The sequence below is a fragment of the Amblyomma maculatum genome, unplaced genomic scaffold, assembly GCF_055883805.1.
Source record: "Amblyomma maculatum isolate TAMU_Amacu unplaced genomic scaffold, ASM5588380v1 scaffold_13, whole genome shotgun sequence".
Taxonomy (NCBI): Eukaryota; Metazoa; Arthropoda; class Arachnida; order Ixodida; family Ixodidae; genus Amblyomma; species Amblyomma maculatum.
The window spans coordinates 14,225,709-14,235,898 of NW_028146738.1; the positions used below are offsets into that span (position 1 = coordinate 14,225,709).

The 10,190-nt window shown below is 44.7% G+C and overlaps 1 non-coding gene across 1 annotated transcript; it reads right to left on the reverse strand.

Annotated features, from left to right (window-relative positions):
• Nucleotides 1-5,931: 5,931 nt before the first annotated feature.
• TRNAR-GCG (transfer RNA arginine (anticodon GCG)) lies at nucleotides 5,932-6,003 on the reverse strand. The gene has a single exon. It is a non-coding gene; the product is annotated as a tRNA-Arg (tRNA).
• Nucleotides 6,004-10,190: the final 4,187 nt, after the last annotated feature.

The window sequence follows — 10,190 nt, forward strand, 5'->3', positions numbered from 1 at the left end:
TCATGCCGAAAGAACAGCGCTGCTCCCGTAATTGATCTTTACAGCGAAAAGTAGCGCACGTTTCTGCTGCAGTCGCAATGCAAGAAAATCACCGCATCTACGAATTATCCCTCTTTTGATAGCAGTGCAAAGAATGATGGGCATGCCTCCGCTCAAAAAAAAAAAAAGAAATGTGCAGTCAGTAGTTTTTCCGCGCTCTGACGTGCCTATTTCGACACGAATGTGTTTTCTCCCTGAGTGCAACGAAAAATTTACATGTACAGTTACAGTAGTAAAGGAAAACGTTTCAGCGAAATAAATCATAGTTTCTCCACATTTGCCGAAGCTGGGACGAAGCTGCGCCTATGAGAATTTGAGGCCGCTATCACGGCGTTTAAAGCGTGCACTTGCTCTGTGACCGTTCAGAAGGAAAACGCGCTTGAAGTCCGACCTACCACATGAGATGCAGTTCGGAGTGAACCAGATAAATTAAAGTTGTATCTGCCGGCACGATTAAGTAGAGGCACTGACGGTTAATTTGCTCCTCGGCGTGTATTTTTTTTTTCTAGGCTGGCTGCTGTGCTCTGACGGCCGCGTTCATCATGCCTTCTCAGCACAAGTGGTTAAGGAAAAAAGTAAACTTCTCACGTTATTACGACAGATACGTCACTAACAAGATTCTACGTGTAAATACGTGAAACAATAAACTGCGTTCGCCAGTATTTCTTTGTCAGGGGTGACAAAGGACGCTGCCACTGGCCGGCTGCGGTTGGACGACTGAGCGGCAGCTGCAGTTTGACAGAGTGGTATACATTTGACTTCATACCAGGATTTGTAAAAACAGTCGACAATTTTCAACTTTGCTGTGCCTGCTTTCTCCAAGTTTCTGGAGAACCGCTCAGCTCACCGGGTGCTGTGGCCTGGGACTCCCAGCGGGCTATGAGGAGAGGCCTTATTTTTTCCTTTATCGATCCGCTGTGGCTGGACCATATTTGAAAGACAGCAACTACGTTCTACGAAAAAAAAAGAGTCCTCTTTGAGGCTCCGTATTTCTTACGGCGCACTTCGTGATGTCCAAATACGCGGTGTAGAAGTCTAACCTTTGTTGCAGACGAACCGGGAAAATATTTTATCCGCAGGCTAAGATTAGAGACAAATTTCTAAAGCTGCCACACTTGCTTTTATTTTTTATTATTATTTTCCTGCAGTGCACATTGGAAACGCGTCATCGCTGACTCGCAGTTACCGCTTCTTCTAGCGAAACTATGAATGCTTTTTCATGTCTGTTGCGAATCTTGGTTATACATATTAGGCCCTTGAGTAAAGCTGGAAAGAAAATGATCGGACCATGGTTCTTTGCATTATTCGAGAATGCGCGAGTTAGGTGGAGCTCGTGCAGTAGTAGAACATTTTCACTGCTTCTTGCTAGCCAATACATAAAATTGTTGCTCTGGAGAATTACCATTGATGAGCATTTGGGAAGTAATGTTTTCTGAAACGGAGTGACCATCTCTCCGGTGACTGGACGAAAATATCTATCAGTAATCTGGTGTTAAAAACCAAGCGTTTTGTTTTATTCGAAAACGTGCCTGATTCGCTGTACATCGAAGTAGTGAAGAAGCTACCCAAATTTAATGGCCTTGGTACTTTGTCATTTTATTGATAAAGTTTTTTTTTTAGAAAATATTCGTCATTTGCGAATTAAAACTATTTACCAAATTCATGTACCAAATCTGTCCACAAAAAAAAAAGGAAAAATACAACGTCTTCGCCATTCCCACTTTTTGAAACCTACTGGGGGCCTTGAAAGGGGATAGCCTGCACGCGAAATGTGGACCAGCGGTAGCATCCCTTACAGAGTAATTTGGCCCAACTCTTTCCGTGCCGCAGACTCGTCGGTTTTTCAAATAAAAGTTTTCACTCCCTTTTTCTCTGTCTCCACCCTTTCCACCTCCTGTCCACAAACCATCGGAATACGTAGTTACGGCGCACTGAAGTTACAAATATGTACTTCTTTGAAAGGTGTTAAATTAAGGCATTGACTATCACAAACAACCACAACGTGCTCCCTAAACGATACGTGAACAAGGAACACAAACCAACGCAAGCTGCACTCACCTTCGGGAGTATCGATGTCTTCGCTAGCGATGACACCTTGCCATGGCCGAGCGAGCAGGTCCGGCGTCGTCACAACACATTCGAGACCCAGAGCGTGTGAGGCCAGTTCCATAACCGTACTTGCGAGCTCCTCGTCGCCCATTTCGGCTGCGTGTGCAAAACATCCTCCTCATTAGATCGGCCGTGGGGAAACCACGCAAGTGTATGTTTGCAACTGTGCGGCAAGCGCGAAGGCAAATAACTTGGCTCGCCTATAATCGAAAACCTCGGAAGAAATACCGCATCGTCACAGATAAGTCCCAGTCCTTCCCTGTTATGACAACAAGAACAAAAAAAAGGCGATAATCGTGTTGGACGTGGCCGGTAGGGAAGAGAAGTCAGCACCTAAAATGGAGGCACGAGATCTACGCATACGGACCCTTGGCAGCAATCGAAAGTCCCTCCTCTCCAAACTCCGCAAAGGCATTGCTCGCTCTTCATTTCCACGTGTAGCAAAGGCTATCACGATTAGACGTCCTTCCCATTGTCCGCTATGTTTATGATCTATTATTACTTAGGCCTGCCTCACCCCCTCATACACAGTCTTTAGACTGAAACTGTTTGCCAATAGGAACCGTGTAGCTCATAACTCTAGTTAGAGCGTTTTGCTGTATTCATTATCACCCTTCACGGCGATCACCGTTGCTAGCCAGTCTTCATAATCCAAGCAGCAGAAAACTGCACAGAATGCAAATGTATGTTTCATTTCAATTATTTTTTTCTCCCTTCAATTATATTTTGTTTTTGTTTTTTCAAGCTTTAGGCTGAATTCGGCAGTTCCGCAAGATTCCGGCTACGATTAGTGGGAACAGCAGAATTTGCAAAACTTTCTCTTTGTGAAGCGTTCCTCGATTGTATGTCGTGTTCTAACTCGCTGTCATGGTATCGTTCTATCACCAAGTAATTACTCCCAAGTAATCCAGCTTTCGTAAATAGAAATCAGCGGGCAGTATTCACAACCCTGTTTCTCGAGCTCTGGTGTGTATGCGAAACACTACCCACAACTGAGCCCAAATAAATCTCAAGCCAGGATATAAAATGTGGAATGGATACTCAAGTCACTTCGGTACAGCGAACGTACACACAAGTTCAAACAAGTTTAATTTTTGGTATGAAAGCTGTTACAAGCCCACAGTTGCTTAGGCAAAACAAATATATAGAGGGAGGACGTTTCCTTACCATTTTGTGCTGAAAAGAGTAAAAAAAAAAATGGATTACAAGAACTTATAATTTTTTTCTTATTTTTTTATTATTTTCTTCGTTGAACCCTCTATATAGCTTGGCACATAGGCATTTTTGTAGCCTGTTCTGCGCCGTCTCATGAACGATTACAGATTTTTATTTGAAAACCTGCAAGGTGTACCTCGTTGCAGTTTACGACTGTATTGTGCAGCAAGGCGCACAAATGTCCATGATAAAGCATAGTTATTACTCTAATAATGAACTAAATGGCAAATCAGCTCCATATTCATTATTTCAATAAAAATTATACGAAATTGAGAGCCGTCAACATTAAAGCTTAACCCAGTTTTTACCATTTTTGATCGGCAGTGCAGATAGAAATAAGAAATGCCGAAAACTCGCCTTTGAAACCTTTAACATCGAAGATACAAAATTTGTTTATCAATTCATGCTAAGTAATCGTCTAATACTAATCTCTATCACGTGTATGATGTTTGCCGTTATGTTCAACCCATCTGTACATACCACACAGAAGTATCTCTCATAGCTATTAAAATACGGATTTTTAGACCGCGTCCAGAATTTATAAACAAGCTCATTATTAAATTATGTATAAATTATGTATTTGTTACGCATTAAAAGAATATACAAATCCGATAAATAGTTTCAGAACAGTATCTCACGATATTTTAGTTAATTGCTGTGTCCAAAAATGCTGAAGTTCAGTTTAAAAAAAAAAACATTCCTGTACCATGATACTAAAATGTTTATCTCTGCTGTAATCCTTCCACCGCACGACGGCAGAGGATATTACAGACGCCCATTTGTCTCCCAGTCCGTCTCAAGGCAACCTGCCACCCTGCCGCCGGCAATCAAATGGCGGTTTAAAAGGCGGTCAATGGAGACTTCTGGCCTGATATGGAATGACGGACCACAGGCTCGACAAGCTACTCGACTGCACTCACGCAGAAGTATTCCTCTTTTCGCAATTCGAAAACCGGCCCTACACTTTTTGAGATAAAATCTCTATGGTGTTTCAAGATGAAGTGAAAGTTCACATTTACAAGACTCCTATGTTCATAAACAGAAATGCAACACCTTTTCACGAGCAGCATGATATATAAACGGCATTACAGTGAAGCAGCGGAAAATTATTTTTTTAGAACACAAACTATCCCGCAAGACGTACAGCACAGTACCTCTCATTTCGCTATTTACGTTCGCGTTGCAACTGCAGACAGACACACCACCGCCGCTGATCTAGTAACACCCCCCCTCCTTATAATGTTGAGGCAAACAAGACGAGGATAAGGCATAACTTGAGCGACAACTGCGGCGCGTGATTTATCCGCGACCTACGCACTGGGGGTGCTCCCTGTCTGCCGCCACAATAAAACCGTGGCCCTGGCGCTAAAGTTGGCAGCGCGTTGAAGCCTCTGCCCTGTTTCTGGTGCGCCACAAGCAGGCCTAAAATATGCAAGCCTGTGGCCATAGGCCTATGCTTTCTGCGTTACTCTGTTGTGATCGTGCGAGTGAGATGAATGCCGTCTGATGCCCATAGGCGAAACTCACGCCTCTGAACAGAAAAGATAGGTTACGAGGCACACCGAAAGTCCGACAAGAGTAGATATATTTCGCGCTCGCTTTGACCGAACCTACAGCGGGTCAGTGACCACACAGAAAGCCGTGGCGAGCCAGCCTGTATAATGAGGGATAGTAATGATGCTCTCGCTATATGTTCCAATGCACGCGTGAGAAACTGGCCCTCCTTCCCGCTCGACCAGTAGTCGAAACAGCAGAATGCCTTGCATCGAACAATGGACGCAACGAAAAGAGCAGAGAAGACGCTCGCTCCGTTTCTGCCGGCGAACGGACCTGCAAGGCCGAAAATCCTCGGGTGTTTGTGCTGCTGTATCCTTGCTATTAAAGCTATAACGATTAAAGGGCGCGCTTTCTTCACATACCTTACAGGAAGCAAGGTGCCCGCACAAAAGACAGCTTTCGAGCAGGCTAACTCATTGGCTGTTCTGGCGACGCGCAAAAATTACGGCGGGAAATAAAGTTTTGACAGAGAGAGAGAAAAAGAAGGAGCTGTTCACAAAAGTCTGGCTCTTATAAGAAATAACGGGGACACAAAAAGTTGCCTGATTGCGGTCTGAACAGCTTTGACAAAAATGTTTAAAACAAGAACTGCATGCAGGCAAGTGGGATGTCACTGACTCCGTGGACTGAATATATTTTCAGGGCAAATGAAACTCACACTGAGTTTGATATGTTCGTGTGCATATCACTGATATCAAAAACATTCACGTACCAATATTTAGTCTTGCTAGAAGAATTAACTCGTATATATATATATATATATATATATATATATATATATATATATATATATATATATATATATATATATATGTATATATATATCGGGGCAATGAGGGTGCTCGTTATAATACATGAACGAAAGAAGCCAACAGTCGGCGAGGCCAAGGAAAGCGTTGGGGATGGTACTTTATGTTTTTTTTTAATGTTTACTTGGGTAATCAAAGAAATTAGTAATGCAATCTGGTTAGGGGAAATAAAATTAAACACAAAGCAGAAGAAAAAACAGCGTGCCGATGGTGGGAACCGAACCCACGACCTCCGAAATCGCGTCCGGTGCTCTTCCAACTGAGCTACATCGGCCGCTGTCCCCCCTGCTACTTTCTTGGGTATTAATGTCTGTATACGAACCTTGAGAGTGTTCACCAGCGCCACCCTCAATCATAGCGGCGGAAGTGGAACGTCGTGTGTTACCGCCAGCGTCCCGTAGAACGGGAACAAGAGCGAGGGCGAAATGCTAGAACCCTCTTACGCTACCTATGGCTTTAAGACTGCGTAAGGTAGCGTAAGAGAGTTCTCGCACAGCTTTCGCCCTCGCTCTTGATCACGTTCTACGTGACGCTGGCCGTAACAAAGGACGTTCCACGTCCGCCGCTATGGTTGAGGGTGGCGCTGGTGAACACTCTCAAGGTTCGTATAAAGACAACATAAATACCCAAGCAAGTAGCAGGGGGGACCGCGGCCGATGTAGCTCAGTTGGAAGAGCACCGGACGCGATATTCGGAGGTCGTGGGTTCGGTTCCCACCATCGGCACGTTGTTTTTATATATATATATATATATATGAAGGAAAGAAGCCAACAGTCGGCGAGGCCAAGGAAAGCGTTGGGGATGGTACTTTATGTATTTTTTTTAATGTTTACTTGGGTAATCACAGAAATTAGTAATGTAATCTGTTTAGGGGAAAGATAATTAAACACAAAGTAGAAGAAAAAACAACGTGCCGATGGTGGGATCCGAACCCACGACCTCCGAATAACGCGTCCGGTGCTCTTCCAACTGAGCTACATCGGCCGCTGTCCCCCCTGCTACTTTCTTGGGTATTTATGTTGTCTGTATACGAACCTTGAGAGTGTTCACCAGAGCCACCCTATATATATATATATATATTGCTTGTTTCGGCATGCATCATTATTATTATGCGCCGTCCGCTACAGTACACCATACGAGAAAGTCTGCATATACGATGCGGCTAGAGAGCTAATTATTATACAGTTTCTCCATTTCGGGCATATATTCTGGCAGTGAAAAGGTCGTCCAAAAGCGCTCGCCGCTGCCACTCAAAGTGGCTATTAGGCGTTGATTACATGACAGACCAACGGGAGGACGTGGGCCATTCCTAAGCGCGTCAGACGCTCACCAGCCTCTAGGCATAAAGGTAAGCGCAAAGAGATTGTCTTTACAACGACCTCGATTATGCTAACAGGGCAGGCTTACCGTCCTTTGCGACGATTCTTAGGCTCATGTCAATGGCGTCGTTCACCTCGTCGTCCAATGTGGGGCTCTGGGGAGCTGTATCCGGCATAGGTTCTCGCGCAGTGCCCCTGGCCTGCGGTGCAAAAAGTGAAATGGTACAGGAGGATGGCGGAATTAGTGTTCCGTTACACACAACAGTAACGGACGAGCCTGTTAAGTGCAACGCAAAGCTGGCCGCGATGACAGAGACTTAAGTTGACCCAAGGCAACGAGAAATTACGATTGCGCAGTTCGGCGCCTGTACTCAACACTGCGCCATTTTGCTCAAGCATCCAAAGAATACGCCCCGTACACTTCCCGCAGTCGCGCTCCTGAAGCAATCCAACCTGGACCGTATGCCCACCTATGTCGATTTTCTATCGCACTTGTTTCGATCTGGTGATAACATCTGCGTCATCTTCTCGAATGCGTTGCAAAAACAGCGAAGCAGCGCCAATGAAGCGAGGAAAAGAAATTAAAATGAAAAAAAAATAAATATTTTAGATACTGGTATATACGCGACAATAGAGAGCGCTTGTCCTCATATAACATGAGCATTGTCCGCATGCTTATGTCTGGAAAGCGGCGTTGAAGGAATTAATTTCATACACAAACAAAAACAGTTAGCGTCAGGCAGAACCCCTGAACGCACAAAACTTATCTAATTTAATTTCGTGCAAATCTCACACTGCATTCGGTAATACCTGACTAGGGCCAAACTATTTAGGATACGAAGCCGAGAATGGGAAGCGTCGAGCAGTAAGAGGTCGGAGGGAGAAACGCGTTTCTTGAAAACGGAGAAAAATCCTCTCTTGTGAGATAGAATTTTCCAATGAAAATGAGCCTCACCTATTCGCCTAAAAAGGCATTGGGATGAGTGAGCTAATTTCGTGCTATATCTTTTTTTCAAGTTCGTGTCTCCATCTTGTGCTCATAATTGCAAAACGTTCGTTATACGTACGATTACAAGGAGCGAGTAGCAGGGAATGAAAGCCTAACTGTTGCCGGATGCACGGAGAGGGGAAGAAATACGACGGCAAAACACAAAATACCATACAAAGAACAAACGGTAACAGGGAGCAACGTTGCGGGAATGAAAACTGAATAAAGTTTGGCCTACCTGCTCTCGATATTCGAAAGCACCCATCGTTATTATTTCTTATCTTCAACGAAAAAGAAGTTCGAATTTCGGAGGGCCGACAGGCCCAGTCTACGAGGTCTGTGAAGAAAACTCACCCAGTCTGCGCCCTCTTCTTGGTAGTCAATGTGGTCTTCGCAGTCCACGGTGGTTTCATCCTCATCGACTGAAATGTATATGTAGAAGCTGTTGATGTTGTCGTGCCCTTCTTCGTTCATTTTGGCAGCGTCCGTTAGAGAAGCTCTGGTGTCGTCTTTGTCGCGCGCTCAATGCGCAATCATGCTATGCGAGCCTGCACGGGCCTCTGTCCTGATGATGATGGTAATGATGATGATGATGATGATGATGATGATGATGATGATGATGATGATGATGATGATGATGATGATTTATTGAAATAAACCCGGGAGTCTGAAGACTTCTGGCGCTGCACAGTCACACACACACACACGAGACTACAGCAAGACGTTCCCATCGATGATGCGCACACTTCTTACTGGCTATTATTGGTGGTATGAAGAAGACGAAAGCATGACAAAAAAGAAGTAAGGTTACAATAGGAAGAAGAAAATTGAGAAAATTCGGGAATAATGCGAAGAAAAATTCAGAAGGAAAAAAAAGACGAAAATAATAGCAAATTGTGCCTATCTTCTTGTCCTGTTGTCCAAACGAACGAACTCAGGCATTCCCCTTCCTGACGCGAAATCCTCTGAAATGCTTCTATTATCTCTCTTTTCAAAGCGTCTTTTGCCTGAGGCAGCACCTTGGTTTCCGTGAAACTGGCTACATTATGTTTACCCCTTGCGTCCTGTTGAGTGCCATCCTTTCCACAACGAGAGCAATGGGTCGCAAGGTTTCCTGGGGTCGACAATGCTGCACACGCATTTGAGTGCTGTCTTAACCTCTCATTGAGGCTTCAGGCTGTGTGCCCCCCATACGCCTTCCCACATGTCAAAGGAATCTTGTACATAATACCTTCAAGTCAGATGACGAAGAGCTCCTCCGGGAGTTTATTGGATTTTCCAGCCGCCCTTGTCCTTACAGTCAGCCAGTGCCGAATGTTCGGGCTCGAGTAGCATTTGCTCTCACCGCTCAATCGTCGTGCTTCTTATCCCTTCTACTGCTGTGTCGTACTGACAGACCCACACCATGTGGTATAAGTCCGCCTCCGTGCCACATTGTGCACATTGAGGCTCGTAGTCGTGTGGGTAGATTGCATCGTCTTTTTCCTGCCCGAAGCACTTGCACCATCCATCTTCATCGTTCTTTTTTTTTCACTCACGTATGCCACGATCTACATAACTACGGCGTACCTTCATTTTAGCTAACGATATTTTCCTGCTGCTGAAGTGCCCGCCTACTGGCCTGCTTGAAGAACGGTGTGTACACAGTTAATGGCGCAATGCACGTTCACTGCCCGGGTGTAGTAGAGTCTGTCTATCTCTCGCTGACAGCAGGTTTTAAACTGCTCTCACTGTCTGCTTAGTAACTGCGAACTTCACGAAATGTCGGTTAAACAGTTGCATCATGTAGGCAAAAAGAGGCCCGACATGTCTTAGCACGCCTAAAAAAAGGTGCTTTATCGTCATCAGCATGACTGTGCAATGCAGGTTTCTAGGATCATGTTGCGCAAAAGTAAATAATGTATCAGACACTCACCTCTGGACACATTTCATGCTATTTCGCAGTATTAGAATAAAACCCATCAATGAATCCGAATTTTCAGATTCCCCCGTCGCAGAGAGGGAGGATGTGAATAAATTTTATTAATCGTGGCTCGTACGAATATCGATCTACGGAAGAGGGGAGTAGAGAATTGGAGACTACATGTGTAGGTAAATGGGTGCGTCACTAGCAAAATCTCCCGGCATAGTGCATGACAAGCAGAAGGGGAGGAA